This window comes from Schistocerca nitens, chromosome 3 (genome assembly GCF_023898315.1).
Source record: "Schistocerca nitens isolate TAMUIC-IGC-003100 chromosome 3, iqSchNite1.1, whole genome shotgun sequence".
In the NCBI taxonomy this organism is placed as follows: Eukaryota; Metazoa; Arthropoda; class Insecta; order Orthoptera; family Acrididae; genus Schistocerca; species Schistocerca nitens.
The window spans coordinates 666,981,990-667,003,116 of record NC_064616.1 but is presented as its reverse complement, the minus strand read 5'-3'; the positions used below and the strand labels follow the sequence as shown (position 1 = coordinate 667,003,116).

General features: G+C 43.5%; 1 pseudogene; it reads left to right on the top strand.

Moving 5' to 3' along the window:
• Window positions 1-1,454: 1,454 nt before the first annotated feature.
• LOC126250573 (5S ribosomal RNA) lies at window positions 1,455-1,572 on the top strand (annotated as a pseudogene).
• Window positions 1,573-21,127: the final 19,555 nt, after the last annotated feature.

The following is a 21,127-nucleotide window of genomic DNA, read 5'->3' as shown; positions in this document are numbered from 1 at the left end:
CGGTTCCAGGGCCTAGAACTGCTCGGTCACAGCGGCCAGCTCAATTGTACGATATGACTATATTACATACATATATAGTTGTCTATTATCGAACACACTTTAGTTTGCGACTGGACAAAGAGCGATAAAAAGGTGGACATACAGTTAATCATGTATAGCTGAAACTGCGAGGCCTGTGAAATACGACATTGTGTCAGTTGATTCGCCACAATATCATGCGCAGTGTGTTCGGGGAACTGGATTTGGAAAGGTTTCAGAGACGATCTGCGTGATTTGTATCTGGGACACGCGCTCAATAAGAGCCTCCAGCGGATGTGCTGAATCGCTCAGCGCAGAAGACAAATGTCGTTATATAGGTCGCTAGCGCGAATCAGATTACTAAGTTACAGCAAGTATTGCGGACATACATCACAGGCCGATCCAAGACTACTCCGCTCGACGCTATTACTGGCACAAGCTGAAAAGAAATCTGGTGCATTCACACATTTCTGTCCAGTATGTGAAATCCAGATGCCAAATAACGGTTGTGCCCACTACTTTTTACATCTAATGTGTGCTGTCAAGTCGCTAAATAAGAAAGTACTCCGGCCGTTTGTTCACATAAGTTAGACCTCACATAAGTACGTCCGGTTTCGTTGCAATGGAATTGCGTTTCTTTAATGGAATTAGACACTTACTTGACACAAATTTCAGAAATTAATTTTTCCTTCAATGTTTTCGCTCCATTAATATCGATACTTTGCGTTATCTGCCAGCAACTCCTGAATTGACTCACAATATTAGCCCGTTATTCCGAAAGCATGAATTTTATTCGCTGCGTGACAGTTATGGCATCAGTTTTGGTGCTGTAATCTACTTTCTCTTAATTTCATGGATGAATAGACCGAACGAAGTTTCGCAAACCGATGTTTGCGGAATCAGTGATGTCTTGTACAAAAGTCTTACAGGGGGTAGACAAAAATATGGAAACACCAAATTCAAAACATATTACCATACCTAATACGGTGCAGGAAATCCGTTGGAATTAGAAACAGCTTTGACACACCTCGGAATGGATAAATACTAGTCCTGTATGGTTTCCAGTGGAATCTTATACCACACTTCCTGCAAAATAGTGGCAAGATGAGATAACGATGATCGAGGTAGATAGCGATCGCGCATTCACAACTACACAGAAGACTGTTCTGTCCACGACTGACTCTTCCAACGTAATGAGGACATTTCATATGTGCCGTTAGTGGGCAAATACAACAGCACAGCCTACACACTTGGCCAGCATCGGGATTTGTATTTAAGTACGCATTTCTCGCCGAGGTTCCATGTTTTTGTCCGATCCCTGTATTCATTCTCCTGAAAGATCATAATACTAGAGCATATAAACGTGCCCTATAGCTGTATAAGCGATTGATGTTAGTGATATAGCCCTATAATTATGAGTATCTGTAGGATGTCTCGCCAACGGCCTTGCCGTAGTGGTAACACCAGATCCCATCAGATCACTGAAGTTTAGCGCTACCGGGCTGGGCTAGCACTTAGATGGGTGACCATCCGGTCTCCCGAGCGCTGTTGGCACGCGTTTTGCACTCAGCCCTTGTGAGGCAAACTGAGGAGCTACTTCATTGAGAAGTAGCGGCTCCAGTCTCGGAAACTGACATAGGGCCGGGAGAGCGTTGTGGTGACCACGTGACCCTCCATATCCGCATCGAGTGGCGCCTGTGGGCTGAGGATGACACGGCGGTCGGTCGGTACTATTGGGCCTTCATGGCGTGTTCGGGCTGAGTAGTAGTAGGACGACTCACCTTAAAATGGGAATGATCTGCTCTTTTTCCAGTGGCTTGGAATCCTTCGTTGGACCAGTCACCTACGACGAACTGCTGCTAAATGGGGAGAAAGCATTTTCGAATAATCCTTTTAGAATCGTACAGGTATCTCACCAGGCTCAGTTTCCCTTCTTTGGTCAGTTTATTTGACTTCCTACTCCACTTCAATATCTGTCAATGCGGTGTCGGTGCGATGATTGACAGCTAGTAGTGAATTATAGTCTTCTGCAATGAAACAATTTCGAAAGATCGGATTGAGTAATTGGGACTCTCTGTCATTTTCCGTTTAGCTCTCACTGTCGTAACTGATCTGCCACGTAGATAATTTGAATTTGTTTATTGAATTCACCTAAAACATAAAGTTCATTGAATCTTCCATCGGATCGTTCGCTGGTTCTCCTTTTTTTCCCCTCAATTCATTCAACGCTTCTCGCATTGCATACCCTGCTAGCATTTTTGCTTGTTTTCATTTTTGTTTATCAGTACGGCTTTGACTTTGTTTAAAACTACGATGACGCTCCGTTTGCTTCCTTAGCAATTTTCTAACACGATTAAAGATCCACAGCAAGTCTGTCGCATTCCTTACTACGTTGCTTGGCATATATATGCCTAAAACGTGTTGTGCAGTACTTATGAATTTTGTCCGTTGATGTTACATAACATCGCCTCCAGAAATGAGTGTTTTATGTTGAGTTCTCACACCATATGCAATGAATTTCCTGCCTCATTTGCTAAGCAAAAATGTTAACCTGCCTTCTTAACACTCCTGTTAACAACTTTGGTCGCTGATGCTTTAACAGCCTTGAGGTTACCAATTCCTTACTCTACTGTCACTAATTCGAGACGTTCGTTCTGTTAGTTACTAGAAGATCTAAGATGTTCTCGTGATGAGTCAGTTCTCTAATTACGCACGGTAGTTTGCAGGAAAGACGTTCAGAGCAATCTTACATAAATCCCGTCCCTGGAACCTGATTTAATAGGTTGTATCGCCAATTATATAGCCGATAAGTTGAAATCTCCCCCTATTATAAAGCATAATTACTAAATTTATCATCGAAATTCTACAGGGTTCTTCCTGAATGGTTCTACCGCTACAGATGCTAAGCAATTTACAAGATTGATCGATCAGTATTTTTAAACCACATTTGACGTTTATCTTAAACTTGGTTATTTTCCATCCTGCATCTACAGAGATGAGCAGAAGCCGGGTTTTATCACCTCACGGGAGACCTGGACCAAAGTTGGCCATTCTCAACAGTTTTCCTTTCCTAAAGAGGATACGTTTCATGGGCGGAGGGTTATCGTGAAATCACAGTTATTTTTATTTAGCTTGTGGATACTGTGGAGATGACATTTGGAAGAACTTTGTTTCAGCATAGAAGGACAGGCCTTTCATCCACTACCTCTTGTGTAGACAATTATTTCGGCATTGACAATCTCATAAGACGAGTTTTGTGATACAGTCCAGAAGGGTGCGTTAATTTTTAGTGTAAATACTTGTTTTGGTCTGTATGTAATAACAATCTGGGAAATGAAATGTGCGTGTGATTAGGGCCTGCCATCGGGTGGACCGGTCACCTGGTGCAAGTCTTTTTAGTTCACAACTTGCGTTGTTGATGAGGATGAAATGGTGAGGAACACAACACAACACTCAGTCCTCGAACACGGAAAAAGCTCCCCGACCCTGCCAGGTATCGAACCAGGGCCCCGCATTCTGTTGCGCTGACCACTCAGCTACGAAGGTGGACAAGCAAGCTGGTAGAAAGTTTTGTTTTAATGAACGGACGCAGCAATGTTTAGCAATGTGGAAATGAAGTGTATGGTTTGCCTGGAAACTGAAGTGTTTGATCTTGTATGCTTGTTAGTCTCTCGTACTTTTGAACTATTATCCTGAGGATTTACTGAGGGCACTGGAAGGATTTAGGAGAAGACTGTTGCCAGTATATCGTTTCCGGCCCTACGGTCAGATCTCGGAGGTCTTCTAAGTGCAATCACATAGCAAAAGATTTAAAACAATTGTATTTAACCTTTTCTCAATTTGTTGTTGGTGTGTGCTTCCTCATAAAATTTATTCCAACCAGCAATTCCCAAATTGTTTTTAAAATTTTTAATCATGGTATCAATTATTAGCGTCCCTTATTCCCGTGAATGTTTCACTCTGCTGTTTGTCATTTACTACAATTAACTGTCCACAATGATCAAACAGTTCATTCACTATAGGGATACCGTTTATACGGTTCCTAACACAAACGTCAAAATGTGCACCATTCTTGTTGTGGTGGAACCATAATCGTTATTTTACCGCAGAGAGACATATTTCAAAAATTTTTCGCCACACATTAAGCCGAAAGAGAGCAAGCTGGGAGAAAGTTCTCTACAGAGCGTTTTAAGTACAAGAAAGAGCACCCCCTTCCGTACACGTCGTGGAAAGAAAGACTTGTATGAGGTAAATGGTACATCAGACAAATTTTTGTCATATAAATCACTTCGCTTCTTTAGAACCTTTGTAAATTCTGCCACGTTATAAATGATACGTTTTACACCTCTTATGTTTAAATGGTGGCTTGTCGTCATCTCTTTACTTACATCAATGCTTCGTCTATCTGATTAAGCAATTCCTCGTAATTAAAGTAGGTACGTTCTTGTATGACGGGCAAGAGTATGACCGCTGCGAACCTGGCGCTATGTGTGCGAATACTGCATCAGATGCTTCATTAAGTTACGTAATATAACGGGCAGCAGGAAATGGAATGCTTGCAATTCTCTTCGACGATCCCGAGTGTCCCTCTTGAATGCCAGGGATGCCTGCTAGTTGGATTAGGAATGTTTCTCTCTCAGCTTCACTAACGTTTCTATTGTCCACTAACCGCATCATCTAATGAATGAGCTGTCCCTATTGTCCCAGTAGAATTATTGTGGTTGAGACAATACAACAGACCTCGTTATGTTGTTATATTGCTATTTATTAGCTTTATATCGCTTTTGTACCGTTTATACGCTGTCCGTGGGTCCCCAGCGGCAGCAGTTTATTGAAATCCAGTGTAAGGAAGTGTTTTCAGTGTTGCATTTCATCTTTTTTAAACTTTTTAAAATTTTACATTTTTATTACAAAGCAATATGTTCGACAATGCGTGTCATTTAATTTAGAAATATTATTCAGTAATTTAACTGCCTTAGACTTATTTTAGCTAGCCGCGGTAGCCGAGCGGTTCTAGGCGCTTCAGTCCGAAATCGCGCGCCTGTTACGGTCGCAGGTTCGAATCCCGCCTCGGGCATGGGCGTGTGTGATGTCCTTAGGTTAGTAAGGTTTAAGTAGTTCTAGGTTCTAGGGGACTGATGACCTCAGATGTTAAGTCCCATAGTGCTCAGAGCCATTTTTTAGACCTACACTCCTGGAAATTGAAATAAGAACACCGTGAATTCATTGTCCCAGGAAGGGGAAACTTTATTGACACATTCCTGGGGTCAGATACATCACATGATCACACTGACAGAACCACAGGCACATAGACACAGGCAACAGAGCATGCACAATGTCGGCACTAGTACAGTGTATATCACCTTTCGCAGCAATGCAGGCTGCTATTCTCCCATGGAGACGATCGTAGAGATGCTGGATGTAGTCCTGTGGAACGGCTTGCCATGCCATTTCCACCTGGCGCCTCAGTTGGACCAGCGTTCGTGCTGGACGTGCAGACCGCGTGAGACGACGCTTCATCCAGTCCCAAACATGCTCAATGGGGGACAGATCCGGAGATCTTGCTGGCCAGGGTAGTTGACTTACACCTTCTAGAGCACGTTGGGTGGCACGGGATACATGCGGACGTGCATTGTCCTGTTGGAACAGCAAGTTCCCTTGCCGGTCTAGGAATGGTAGAACGATGGGTTCGATGACGGTTTGGATGTACCGTGCACTATTCAGTGTCCCCTCGACGATCACCAGTGGTGTACGGCCAGTGTAGGAGATCGCTCCCCACACCATGATGCCGGGTGTTGGCCCTGTGTGCCTCGGTCGTATGCAGTCCTGATTGTGGCGCTCACCTGCACGGCGCCAAACACGCATACGACCATCATTGGCACCAAGGCAGAAGCGACTCTCATCGCTGAAGACGACACGTCTCCATTCGTCCCTCCATTCACGCCTGTCGCGACACCACTGGAGGCGGGCTGCACGATGTTGGGGCGTGAGCGGAAGACGGCCTAACGGTGTGCGGGACCGTAGCCCAGCTTCATGCAGACGGTTGCGAATGGTCCTCGCCGATACCCCAGGAGCAACAGTGTCCCTAATTTGCTGGGAAGTGGCGGTGCGGTCCCCTACGGCACTGCGTAGGATCCTACGGTCTTGGCGTGCATCCGTGCGTCGCTGCGGTCCGGTCCCAGGTCGACGGGCACGTGCACCTTCCGCCGACCACTGGCGACAACATCGATGTACTGTGGAGACCTCACGCCCCACGTGTTGAGCAATTCGGCGGTACGTCCACCCGGCCTCCCGCATGCCCACTATACGCCCTCGCTCCAAGTCCGTCAACTGCACATACGGTTCACGTCCACGCTGTCGCGGCATGCTACCAGTGTTAAAGACTGCGATGGAGCTCCGTATGCCACGGCAAACTGGCTGACACTGACGGCGGCGGTGCTCAAATGCGGCGCAGCTAGCGCCATTCGACGACCAACACCGCGGTTCCTGGTGTGTCCGCTGTGCCGTGCGTGTGATCATTGCTTGTACAGCCCTCTCGCAGTGTCCGGAGCAAGTATGGTGGGTCTGACACACCGGTGTCAATGTGTTCTTTTTTCCATTTCCAGGAATGTATTTTACTGTGAGTCTTCCGCTGAAATACTAAGTGGTCGTAATTAAACTTCTGCTACTTGAGCCACTGTAGTCGGGTAACTATTTACCGTCTGGGTGCCGAACTATATAGGAATGATGCTCAGATTGCACGCTGCAGTGTTTCCTTTGTTATTTGGGTTTGTGTCTTGAGCTGCTGTTAGGTGCCTCATTGTACATCACAGTTGTAGACATTCAAATGGTTCAGATGCCTCTGAGCACTATGGGACTTAACAGCTATGGTCATCAGTCCCCTAGAACTTAGAACTACTTAAACCTAACTAACCTAAGGTCATCACACAACACCCAGTCATCACGAGGCAGAGAAAATCCCTGACGCCGCCGGGAATCGAACCCGGGCGGGAACCCGGGCGCTGTAGACATTCAAGAACGGTGTGGACAAGGTGAGAACAGCTTTACTGTTAAAGCTGATCTACCAAAAAAACACCAACAGTGCTGCTACTCATCACGAATATCGACGCATTAAAGGAATAGAGAGAAGTCCTCTCTCCGCACCGGGGATGAAAAACATGATTCGGAAGTTTGAATTAACTGGCGTTTTGAGAATTACTCCTGGGAGAGGCCAAGGGTCAATTGCACCACGAACTGTTGAAGAACATTGCCATGCCTGAGAATGCTGGACGCAATATGCGATCTTCAAGCAGTGCACGATCTGTGTCACGACAGCTGAACATTCCATGATCCACCTCAGATGTTCCTGGCAGCAGTAGAAGCAATCTCTAGTGCGGTTGCAGGCTGTCATGGCTGCAGCTGGTCGTCCCACTGTGCAACATTTCTAACTTTGAACGTAAACATGGTACGCAATCATCAAATGTTGCCCTCTCAATTTCAAATTGAAGTGGGTTTCTTTCAATGGTTTATTCGTTATTTCTGTGCCGCATGACCTTACAAATGTTTCCACTATATTTCATTGCCCTATGACTGCTTGTTTTCCACGGAGGCTCTTTCCAATGAAGGTTTCACCCTGGTGCTTGTCATTTACTGCAATTAACTGTCCATAATATTCAAACAGTTCATTCACTATAGGGATACCGTTTATATTTCATTCTGTATTTGGAGTTATTTTTTCTGCTCACTGTGATTATGATTTCTAAAAGTAACATCTGTTTATTACATTTTCTAAATATCTCTTGTTAATAAAATCCCTGTGTTGCGACTTTGCATACTGCAAGTAGCTGCTTTTCCGGTTTTTCTTTTGCAAAGCGCCGCCAATGAAGTGCTGGCAAATTTTATACACCTATGATCGTAAGTTAAGGGATCTATAAAACAATATGTGCGCATTAAAACGTCACCTGGCAACACTGTGATATGCGACATATTGATACGGGTAAAGTGGCATAAATCATTGCTCTATTGATGACCACAAACAGTTAATACGGGGTGTTATGCCATCGAGTGGCAATGTAGAATGCATAACAACTTCCTGTACCATGGATGAGGTAACCAAGCATAGTTTACATAACTCCCCACCCCACTCTCTCACAAGACTGATGACCATAGCTGTTAAGTCCCATAGTGCTCAGAGCCAGAGCCTCTCTCACAAAATTGCTGAACAACCCCTTCCGGAGACCACCAGTGCTCCATGATGATGGGCTTAGAGCCGCAATCTCTTAGCGTAGAGCGTCCATTGCATTCACAGTCCACTTAAAATTCAGTTAGCAACCTAATCACTCCAGAGGCATAATATTACCATGTCATTCAGCCAGTCCTGTTTCGTATCATCCATCAAGTGAAATCCAGATCCTTAAGTGTTACGAAAATGGTGCATGTCTGTTAAAGGATGTCATTCGGGCAGACTACAACCATACTAGTGAAACGTACGTTGTGGTGCTTGTATCCTAACATGAAACAGCCACAGAACATTGACACTGACTCATCGATCCTTTCCGGAACACTGGTAGGGCTATAACGTGGGCTAGACGTGTACCAAACCAACATGCGATCCACTAGCAGTGGACAAGGCACTACATTCGTCGAACGACGTTATCTTTTTGTATGATGGCAATTCATTTGACTGTATACGACCTGATGATCTATTGTGACACAGAGGTTCCCGCGCCTTATCTCTAAATTGAGAAGTTATGAGTTTGTTAGATGTATTCTGCCACTTAAAGTAAGACCGTGATGGCAGAGCTTTGTTGTTCCATATTTCACTTCCTCTATAAATTATTTCCATGGCCCGCCACTTACTGACTTTGTCTAATCTCTAATCTGCAATTGATCCGATCACATGCGATGTCAGCCAAATGTGTTCACTGTGCATCTCTATCGCTCTAATACTGTGTGCCAAGTACACGCAAAAACCGGAGTCAGGACTAGCATAGCCAGAATCTCAACCATATGAGTTGTTAAGGCGCACTAAGTGGTCTAGTTCGTGCTTGCAATGTATGTCACTTCTCTGTGCATTTTCCAGACACACTTCAGCCCCAGTAATGTATCATGATGCACTGTTTTCTTCGTGGATTTTGAAACACATGTGACACCTTACCAAAGAGTGAAACATAATAGACGGAAAATGCTCTCGCTGTAAACGTTAAAGAGTGAATTCAAAAATCTGTGTAACCAGAGAAGTAACTGGGTAAGAATTGTTTTCAATACCAATCCCAAATGCCGGCCGTGGTGGCCGTGCGGTTCTAGGCTCTGCAGTCCGGAACCGCGGGACTGCTACGGTCGCAGGTTCGAATCCTGCCTCGGGCATGGATGTGTGTAATGTCCTTAGGTTGGTTAGGTTTAAGTAGTTCTAAGTTCTACGGGACTGATGACCTAAGATGTTAAGTCCCATAGTGCTCAGAGCCATTTGAACCATTTGAACCAATCCCAATGATAGTCACAGATTTCTCTGAATCTGTCATATATACTGGTTTAATGTTTCTGAAATAGGTGCTTGAGCCGTGACTGAATATTAAAATGAATTTTTAGCTTAAAAAACCGTCTCTGGTTACAATTTTATTGTATTCATCATCACAATTCACATCAAAACTTGTGACATCATTTTCACGTGCAAGTTTATGAAGTTACATTGGTTAGGCCGTAACATAAGCTGCCGATCGTTATTTATGAAATGTGAGAACGTTCTAAAGGAAATGTAATGTCGTACAATTTGCTACTTACAGGGTAGTTTTTTTTCTTTTTTATGTCGTGTGTATTGTATCGTCCGTTATTTCCTAGCTGTAAAGTTTGACTGCTCAATCCGTTTGATACATCTTTCATTTCCTCATCCAACGACTCTGACTCTAGAGATAAAAATTCCGTAAGGCTAGCCGTGTCATACGCAAAGAAATTCGTGATACCTGAGAAAGGTATTACGTCAATCAAGTTGCTACCCGTGGGTGTAATAATCAACAACAGGATGCTATCGTGCGTCAGCACTGGGTTTGAGATATTGGGATTCAAAGACCTCACGAGGGAGAACGTAAGATTACCAGCACTGTTTGTAGTTAACGCATCTGACCTGTATGACGCACTCGTGAGATGTAAGATAAAAGATAATGTTACACGGAAGTAATTACAAATAGCAAGCGTGTTATAAAAATGCAGTGAAATGCAATTATCTGCTTGATAATATTGCCTCTAGCTTAATGGAATTTATTGCACTGTGGTATGAAATTTAAATAACTTTAAAGCTGATTGGACTGCGCGAACTGTCTATCGCAGCCCCGTGTTAAAATATCGTAAATCATCTATACAGGCTAAGCCCATTCAGAATTGACTTAAGAATGGATATTGGAAATAAAACTCTTCTCTCCTTGATAACGCACCAAATTCAGTAGCAAAAACTACTTACATAAACCTTTTTAGTATCGAAAATTCAATCCAGCGAAAATTACGATCTTTTGCTCTATAAGTTTAATACAATTAAGTTACAAGCCAGGTCAGTGATATTATTAGCTACCTATACTGGTTTCCTTTTGTTTTATTTTTATGAAAATATGTTGTCGGGCCGTACGGCGGGCGATACTCACGTTGATATCCTACCGCTGTCAGGGGGGAAGGGGGGGAGGGGCGCCTCCAGACACTCTTCGAATTGGAATCTCATTGACTGGAGAAGAATTGTCTTCAGTGATGATTCCCACTCGGAAATGAACCCCAATGTCCAACGAAGAGGTGTCTAGGGAGGGGGGGGGGGGGGGGGGGGTTCTTATTCAGAACACGAAACGATATTAATGTTGGATTTCTGTGAAAGTACATCATAGGACGAGTCAACAACTACCAAAAATACTAGCGACTACTGCATAAAAGATGCAAACATGCCACATGTAAACATGTAATAACCATATACGACATGATTGGTTATAGAAAAGGTAAAAAAACTGCAGCAGCCTCTGAGTCCACGTTATGTCCTAGGATGCAACGCTAAAAGTCAGCTACTAAATCGACAAGTGTAATTTTCTGTTGCTGCCGAGGTTGTACGAAAACTGTGTTTCAATCGTTCGTCAGTTGCATATAATCACAATTGATTTTAATCATATTTACTATGTCAGCTGCATACAGTCGTGAGGTAACCAGCATAGAGAAAATACTTACCTGTAACTTGATTGTATTAGTTAAATAACCCAAAAATTTCGGGTTTGATGTGCAGTTAGGTGTCGAATTATACTGGAGTAGCTAAGCTTCTTGCATATCAAGAAATTCCCATTTTGAGTACCGTTCGGATTCCACTCTAGTCTCTTTATCCTCTTATAATTGCCTGGGTGATCTTGTTATCAGGGCGAAAGAAGATAAGGACAGAAAACTTCCAGTAATACAATACCTGCTAACTCCACACGATATTTAAAATACATTCCAAAAACTAGCTGACGACATTATTGGTACGTAAGCCCTCAAAAGAACTGTGGAGCCCCAAGTGCCGACATTAGGATTCAAATCTGCTAGGGAATGCTACAAATAGCACATCGTTTTCGGCGGTTAACAGTTTCTGCAGTACTCACAGCGAAGAGCCTTTTCAGAAAGTAGACCCTTCCCGTTCGAATGCAGTGGAAATTATTTGTTTGACCTTAGTATCAAGACAACCACATGTTCGCTTACAACGGCTGAAAGCCAGTATCTCGTAAAGATTATGTTGAAACCAGCCATTTGTTTACGCTGGGGTAGAGCATTGCTTCTAAATCTTGTTTCATCTAAGAATTAACTCCACAATAGCAAAGGTTAGAGTTTAACGTGCTATTGACATCGAAGTCATTAGAGACGGCGTACTAGCTGAGTACAACAAATATGGAGTAGGAAATAATCAACAGTCTTTATGTAGGAAAAAAAATGTTCAAATGTGTGGGAAATTTTATGGGACTTAACTGCTAAGGTCATCAGTCCCTAAGCTTACACACTACTTAACCTAAATTATCCTTAGGACAAACACACACACCCATGCCCGAGGGAGGACTCGAACCTCCGCCGGGACCAGCCGCACAGTCCATGACTGCAGCTCCCCAGACCGCTCGGCTAATCCCGCGCGGCTTTATGTAGGACCTTCCCACGGCTCACCTGAAGTAGTTTCGAGAAACCACAAATAACCTGTCTCAAGATGCCCGAACAAGAATTTGAACTCCGCTCCTACCGGATACAGAAGCAGTGACTTAAGCTTTGTGCCATTTCACACGGTATCGGCAGCACAAAATTACTCTTTAAGTCATAAAAACCAATAATTCGAGAGGAATTAAGAGAGATAAAGACTCTCAGAAAATTTTCGAACTGCATAACCAGTTTTCGAAATTTTAAATAAAATATCTTTATTCTTTGACAGTTTCTTGATTCAGTTTTTTGTTCTTCGGCATAATGTTACCGGCTATTAAAACATCCATGTAGACTAACCGGTTCAGCACTGGGCTATAAGAAAGAACAGACGTCCCTACAGTGACACAGCGACGGTGGATAACGTGCTACCTATATCTGCCAACAGGCCCTGCGTGCTACTGACGTGTATTTTGCGCAGTGAGAGAGCTCTGCACGTCCAGCGACGGTTTTTAGTCCCACGTATCAATCCGGGGTTAATACTCCAGTTTGCACCCATGTATTACGTTCAAAATAAAATCAAGTTAGATTCCACTACAAATCGTTGTGCTCAGTCACTGTGAAATGATTATAATCAGGCATGAACACAGCAAACAGTCGCATGTCAAATTGTATTTTATAGATTTCAGCTACGATATAGCCATCATCAGTGTTAAAAAGAATAAGAAAACATAGGAATCAGGTACTCGAATTAATTATACCAAGAAGCATTTAGCAGTTGTACAGTCTGAAGAATACTTGGTAAGAAAACATACCGTTTAGTAGGTAGTCATATTGACCCAGGAAGCATGTGTACTGTCCATTCACATTATTATACCACCTGTCAAAATTCTGAATAACCACCTTTGCAGAGCGCGCCGCAGCGAGACGTTTAGGAGGACAGTCAGTGAGATTCTGGAAGGTACAGACAGGGATGTGGAGTCATGCCGACTGCAGTGCCGTGGCCAGCTGCCCAAGGTTTCTCAGTTGCCGGCCGCTGGTGGCCGAGCGGTTCTGGCGCTACAGTCTGGAACCGCGCGACCACTACGGTCGCAGGTTCGAATCCTGCCTCGGGCATGGATGTGTGTGTTGTCCTTAGGTTAGTTAGGTTTAAGTAGTTCTAAGTTCTAGGGGACTTATGACATCAGCAGTTGAGTCCCATAGTGCTCAGAGCCATTTGAACCATTTTTTTTTTCTCAGTTGACGATCAATGATGTGCTTCCACAGATACTTGATAGGGTTTTAATCTGGGGAGTTTGGTGGCCAGGCGAGTACGGTAAACTCATCCTGTTGTGCTCTTCGAACCATGCTTGTACACTGCTAGCTGTGACACATTGCATTGTCCTGCTGGTAGATGCCATCGTGCCGAGAAAAATAAGCCGCATGTAAGGGTCGAAATGGACCTCAAAAATAGATGCATACTTGTGCTGATCCATTGTGCCTTCCAGAATGACGAGTCACCCAGGGAATGCCAAGAAAACCATTTCCCAGACCTTAATGCTCCCTCCTACGTCGTCGACTCTTCCGACGATTGTTACTGGGTGTTGGCTTTCAGACGTTCCACGTAGTACACGCCAGAGGCCACCTGTCCGTTGGAGCATAAAACGTGAGTCGTCTGAAAGGGCCACCTGTCACAACTCAGTGGACGCACTGTTGCCGTTTTGGCATGCATATTCCAACCTTTGCCACCGATGAACAGGAGTCAGCAGGGGTGCATTAACCAGGTGCCTGCTGCGGAGGAGCGTACGCAGCAACGTTCGCTGAACGGTCGTTGAGGAGACACTGTTGGTAGCCCCTTGCTTCATCTGGGCGGTCAGTTGTTCAACAGCTGAACACCTAATTGTCCGTACACATCTCTGCAGCCGTCGTTCTTGCCTGTCATCTATGCACCACATATTATTCGACGCCAGTTTGGATAGCACCCATTTTGCCATGCAAGATATACTTTAACCACGGCGGCACGGGAACAGTTTACAGACTTGGCCGTTTCGTAAATATTTCCACCCTTGGATCGAAAGCCAATAATAATGCCCTTTACGAGTTCAGATAAATCACTCCGTTTCCACATTAGACTGTTTTCCGTGCCGTAACCCCACCATGACATGCTCTGTGTACCCTCTACGGCTATTGCTGGCACCTCCCGTCTGTGAGCGTTAATGCACTTTGACGTCGAACATAGGCAGTCGTCTCATTAATGTGACATGTAATTAGACGTGTGATTAAAAAGACCTTAAACAATCTGTATCTCAATTCACACTGAGGCTGCTGTTTACATGGCTACACAGCCAGGCACAGTATACTTCATAGAATCTTCAAATTGTTCAAATGACTCTAAGCACTATGTGACTTAATATCTGAGGTCATCAGTCCCCTAAACTTAAAACTACTTAAACCTAAGTAACCTAAGGACATCACACACGTCCATGCCCGAGGCAGGATTCGAACCTGCGACGTAGCAGCAGCGTGGTTCCGGACTGAAGCGCCTAGAACCTCTCGGCCACAGAGGCCGGCATTCATAGATTGTAGAAGACACTCTATACACTAGTTGTATTGTATTGTATGTTAACCGGGAGCGTAGAAACAACGGAGAGGCTCCGTCCCCGCCGCAGCCGCAGTGGTCCATAACCCCAAGACGACTACCGCAGTCCACTTCACCCCTCTGCCGCCCCACGCAGAACCCAGGGTTATTGTGCGGTTCGGCTCCCGGTGAGAACGTCTCACACCAGACGAGTATAACCCCTATGTTTGAGTGGTAGAGTAATGGTGGTGTACGCGCACATGGAGAACTTGTTGGCGCAGCAATCGCCGACATAGTGTAGCTGAGGCGGAATAAAGGGAACCAGCCCACATTCGCCGTGGTAGATTCAAAACCGCCTAAAAACCATCCACAGACTGGCCGGCTCACCGGACCTCGGCGCAAGTCTGTCGGGCGGATATTTGCCGGGGACCGGGCGCTCCTTCCCGCCCGGTTAGTTGCACGGCTAACCAGGCGGGCCTTATACACTAGTTACTCTTTGAGTACTTCTTGCAATTTATATTAAATTATATTCTGAACACCACATGGTTTCGATAGCCAAGACTAACTGGAAGGTGAACGTCAGTTCCTTATTCGCACCTAAAACCCTGCTAGCTAAACCAGCTATGGACACCCTTAAGGCTTATCTCTATCTGATATGCTATTTATGTCAAATAAAAATAGGCAAAACCTGTGTTCTCAATGTAAACTCCACTCAAGCAGCCTTCGCTCTAGAGTATGCAGAGCGTAATGTGGCCTGTGTGCCCCGGAATTGTCCTAGAATCTTTGTACAGAGTATCGGAACCCTGAAATTAATCGTAGGTTGTACCTTACTTAAGATATGGCCGAATATCGTAACGCAAATAGCACTTCTTTTCATTGAAGAAAAATTATCTACGCCCTAATGAGCTCTGAGTCGGCTGATCCCGGCGGCGGTTCGAGTCCTCCCTCGGGCATGGGTGTGTGTGTTTGTCCTTAGGATAATTTAGGTTATGTAGTGTGTAAGCTTAGGGACTGATGACCTTAGCAGTTAAGTCCCACAAGATTTCACACACATTTGAACATTTTTTGAGCTCTGAGTGCACGGCTAACGACCGATGTTCTTACACGACGCCAGATTGTATTTTCAACTGTTTTTCCGACACCAGAGTGAACTATTTGCCTATTTCAGACTGAAGTATACAGCACGTGAGCAACTTAACATGAGGCAAGCATACCAGACAGACAATGGCTGTGTAAGTTCCTGGGTTATTCTGCGTGTTTGAGTTACCGCATCACTAAAAAACTCCGTTGTCCCTTCCACTGCCGCACTGCGGAGCGAAACCGTACACAATGAGAACAAAACTGTGAATGAAATACACTCTCTTATACCTTACGTTACTGTTGGTTAGCGTCATATCATCGTAGAATCTATAACGATGTTCTGAAAGCAGAAGAAATCGCTACTTGTGGGATTCACAGTTAACCGTAAGTTATCGTGAAGAGTACTCTAATAAGAGCATTCATATAAAATTCGATTGGATTGGGAAAAAAGTAAAAACTGGCGTCATTATGCTCGTTAGTGAATAGAAAAAAGCGTTTTCACATAACAGTCAAGTAATCTGACAATGCTACAAAAATTAATGTTTATATGAGTATGTCGTTAGCTTTCTATGTGACGCGTCTGTGTCCCTAGTCTAGTAGTTGTGCTGATAAATGTGGCAAACGGACTGAAGCTACCGCAGTGTGTTTGTTCTGCGGAAGTGCTGTAAATGATGCTGTGGCCCCCTACATTCTACCGATTTTGCTAACTACTTCCCACAGATCTACATTACGAAACTTGTTATTATCATATAAATGACTTAGATGAAAATTTAACATTGCAAAATGTGCAGTCAAGTTCCTGCATACGTAATTTCTTACTTTAGGAAAAGTAAGATACGCATCTCCAAACATCACTGGGGATAAAGAGCCGATTCACATAACTATAACAACATATCAATATTCTGCGTAACTGCCGCATATTAGTAATTAGTTTGTCGGATTGGGGTCACAATATGCTATTCCGCCACAATCAAACACTTATGAACAACAATAGCTTCATTAACTTTTAAAACTATAGCATTGGTTGCGACATAAGAAGTGAGCAAGTAAATATGGAAACAGATGAGAAGTAAGCAATTTGTCTCTTCAAAACTTAAATTACGAACTACGCTAAATGCAGTTCAATAAAAATCACCCATAATGAACTATATGATTTAGTGCGGTCATAAATAATGCCTTCAGTATCTATACAGCTATTGGTTATCAATCATGGAATTGTCACATCATATACTTAAGGCTGATGCTTTTAATCCAATGGAAACATGCAAGATATTTGAATATACTGTATTATAAGATTTATTTCCTCAGAGTGTCTTTAGGTATTACATTATGCTTGTGTATTGTATCAATATAGTCATAAAATGTCACATATCTTTGTACAGAAATCTTTGTACAGCTATGAATTATCATTGAAGTTGTGTGGACTATCTGCTTAGTATTAACTTACCTGACGATGGCCTAAGAAGATGAAAGCTAGTTCATAACGAACTATTAAATAACTGTTATTGTGGAACACTAATACTGTGTATTCAAGTTATTAATATGTCTCTGCTCCTCCAAGAACCGACGGAATATTCCATTAAAAAACTGTCAGAACAATCTATAGGTACCTTCAGTTATCATCTGTGTATGTTTGTTGAATTTCCAATACAATCGAAAAATTCTCACAACGATATTTCAGTTTAACTGTTCGGTATTAACTTAGGATTTAAACGTCACTGGCATAAAAATACTCCCGACCTGAAAAGCCTTTACGTTCGGAACGACAGCCAAGGCCCTCCATAGTGTCATCTTACGCAATGCTGGCGGTACCTTGGGCAGTATTTCTGCTTCGGCGCTCAAGCACCATAAATCTCCAATTAGTGCCAGGATATCAGCCACTAACTAGGAACTTTCCTAGATGCTGTTGTGCGGTGATGTAACAATTCCTTGGCTTCTAATGGTCACAAGTCCGGCAAGCAGAATTCACCAGAATTCCTCTCAGTTCTTTCTTTCACATCGGGTGACCCTGATGACGTCATAGGTTATCCCCATCAGCACGTAGGCTTCTTCCCTTCCCCTCCCCTTTCCACCCGTCCCCTACCCTACCCTCCCCTCCCCTTCCCTTCAGACCCACTCAAGCTGCTAATGGTTACAAGTCCGACAAGCAGAATTCACCAGAATTCCTCTCAGTTCTTTCTTTCACATCGGGTGACCCTGATTACGTCATAGGTTTCCCCATCAGCACGTAGGCCTCTTCCCTTCCCCTTCCCTTTCCACCTCTCCCCTCCCCTTCCCTTCAAACCCACTCCCACTCCCACCCCCACACCTGAAAATGGTAGGGAAATTGAAATTTTTGAGAGAAATTAAAAATGGCAGGATATTCGAATTTATTTGCAATTTGTGTTTTCGCCTTGAGATCAGGAGACCAACTGACCTAGTTAACAACAACAACCACAACATTAACACCAGAGGGTGCTGTTGCTGTCGGTGGTGGTGTTTGTGTACCTGGATGTTGAACAACATGCTTCCCCTCATTCCTCCTGGAAACTGAAACGGTCTGAGATGTGTTTTCGAAATATCCTGGAAAGAACGACACATTGAGCAATAAAAAATGCCTGTCTACTGATCGCCACATTCCAAATGTGTACGAGTTTGTGATTAAATGTGTGTACTTATAAGACCAGCTAGTCCTCTGCTTGACACTGGCTAGGTAGAGAGTTATCAAAACAGGAAAAATAGCACACTAAGGTACAGGAGGGAACTCATAGCTGTCCAGAGTATACATGGATTTCACAAAGAAATTCAGAAGACGAACACCTACATTTCATCAATATCGAATTACTGACTATAAATATCTCTCCCATACATAATCTCTGTGATTATATTCCTACCATTACCACACTAGAAATATGACAGTGTAATGGTGTGTGAGTCTTCGTTGACAGCACAGTCTCTAACTCTCTCTCTCTCTCTTTCTCTCTCCTGTGAGTTTTGTAACACACAATATCAATCTTCACTAACATCATCCAGTAGCGAACTCAATAAGGTTTTACCATGTCTCTCTCTTCCAATATATCAAGAAACAAATAACATGTGCGTGTTGACATCGACCATATATGGTGATCCCATTAAACATACACATATCGGTCCGCTGGAGCAATTGACCAGTGAGCGAAGTCATTTCCATGGACCAGTGCAAAGTCTTATAGTCTGTACTGGAGGAAGACCATTCGACTATCAGTCACAAGGAGAGAGTCCTTGTGTTGTTGTTTCATAAGCAGTTTGATACATTGTTTTTTGCTGTAAGTCATCGAAGCAGTGTATGACTACAGCTGTGCACAGAACCATACATTTTGTTTTTCAACCATGACTTCGAAGTCTGTGTCAGGTGCTAAACTGATATTAACACATTTAGATCCATTGGCTCTCACAGAAAGCTGGACATCGCATGGTGAAAACTATCCTGCTCTCATTACATACTGGATAGTTGAAGTAAAAGGACAGAGGCGATGTTTCTTATTGACAAAAATGTGGAAGACATCGCATCGTAATGAAACTGGAAGAGTCTGTGGCATTGTGGAGCATTTCCAAGCACCTGTCTGAAGGTGATTTACACTTAATCACGTCTTGCACAGTGACAGTGTAGAAGATGCCTCGATGTTCCATTTCGAAGAGACCAGGAGCATTGATTCCTCACATTGCAGTCATGTACGTGATCGCTGTTTCAGAGCTGGCCATCCCCAGAAAGTGTTGCTTCAACCAACACTCTCGCCATCTCAAACAAGTGGTTTCAGTGAGTCATGATGTGGCGATCAACCGCATACCAGTGGACAGATGTGATGGGAAAAACACTGTCGATATGGGGTAATAAGCACCACAGTTGATAGTGCGATCAATTTTAGCAATTTTTCCAGCTTTTCTGTAATTTCAACCCCAACCAATGACACAGATGCATGCTTCCCAATTTCTGTATCATCGCTAAGCCACCCCTCCACTACTCTGTGAGTACCACATACTAGATTGCGAATGTAGGTAGATGACGGTGTACTAGATCCACTCATTGTTAATTCTCGGAAATGTACACCAAGGTATACCAAACAGCATGCTATACCGATGGAGTTAAGTTATCTACATATTTCTAGCACTTCGATCATAGTGTGTAATTTACTATTACGATTGCCCACCTTTTCCTATGTAGATGGAAGTCCCAGAGTATCTTTGCATTCATAGGATAAAGTTGGGTATTGAAAGATCTCCTTGTATTGTCTTTGACCAACTCTCCCTGAAACACTGGCATCGATTTAATTTGCAACTGACCAGAAGTGGAAAGTACTATACCCACTACGTTCCACATCTCGTGAAGGAACAGAGCAAGTTGAGTCCATAACTGCCGTTCAGAGAAGACTGTTCTGCACCAGTCTAACTCACAGCACCCATCCAAGAACACAAGATCTCTTCAGAAGCGAGCATGTCTAGGAGGTTAGCACCCCTATCGGTGTATGGTAGATGTGGCAGTGTTGTGATGATACAACAGACGGTTAAGAAGGAACGTGTGGTTTCTGTATGATGGAGCTCCAGATGGATGGAGTTTGAAGCATTTTATGTTAATCAACTGTTCTATCAATTCTTAAGTATTGTTCTAGTGTCTGGAGTCAATACCAAGAATGTACTGACAAGAGAGAAATGATAAAACATACATGGTTCCGCACTTAAGCACGCTAAATGTTTAAACCGCGTGGTTTCCGAAATATTAGTCATGCAGAGTGCAGCGCTCTTAATACTCTGATGCAGGATATATATGTCCAACATCTGACATACATCTACCTTGCCAGTTTTCTGTCCCAATTACTACAGTGATGAACTTTAATATGGTAAAACTACTTCTTTCTACACGAAGGAAAAACATAGATTTTTTGTGATACATGGACAGTATGCTTTCTGGAGATGTATGTCGCCCAGTGCTCACATCCGATTACCGTTAAGAAATAATGCTATGCTCGCATCAGTCCTATCAAAACATCGCCAGCAATGTAAACTGCATCTTATGAAGAAACAGGCAAATGTATAGCAGCCGTGTTTGATATGCAAAATTACACACCGTGCTGCACTAACTCCATAAATTGGACAACAGCCAAGCAAATGTACACACGCAGCGTTTCCAGTGCCTTACAAAATTCTGTCAGCGACTTAGAAAAGGAGTTTGAAACACTTTACGTAAATCGCTTGTTCTAACATTGCTCCTGTGTTTGGTGTCCATACCAAGAATATATCGCAAAGAGAGAAATGATCGTGCAAAGTAAACACATTCCAAGAGCTACACGGTTCTGCACTTAAACAGGCTATAATGCTAGAGCTGTGCGGTTTCCGGCCTATTAGTGGTGTGGAATACAACGCTGT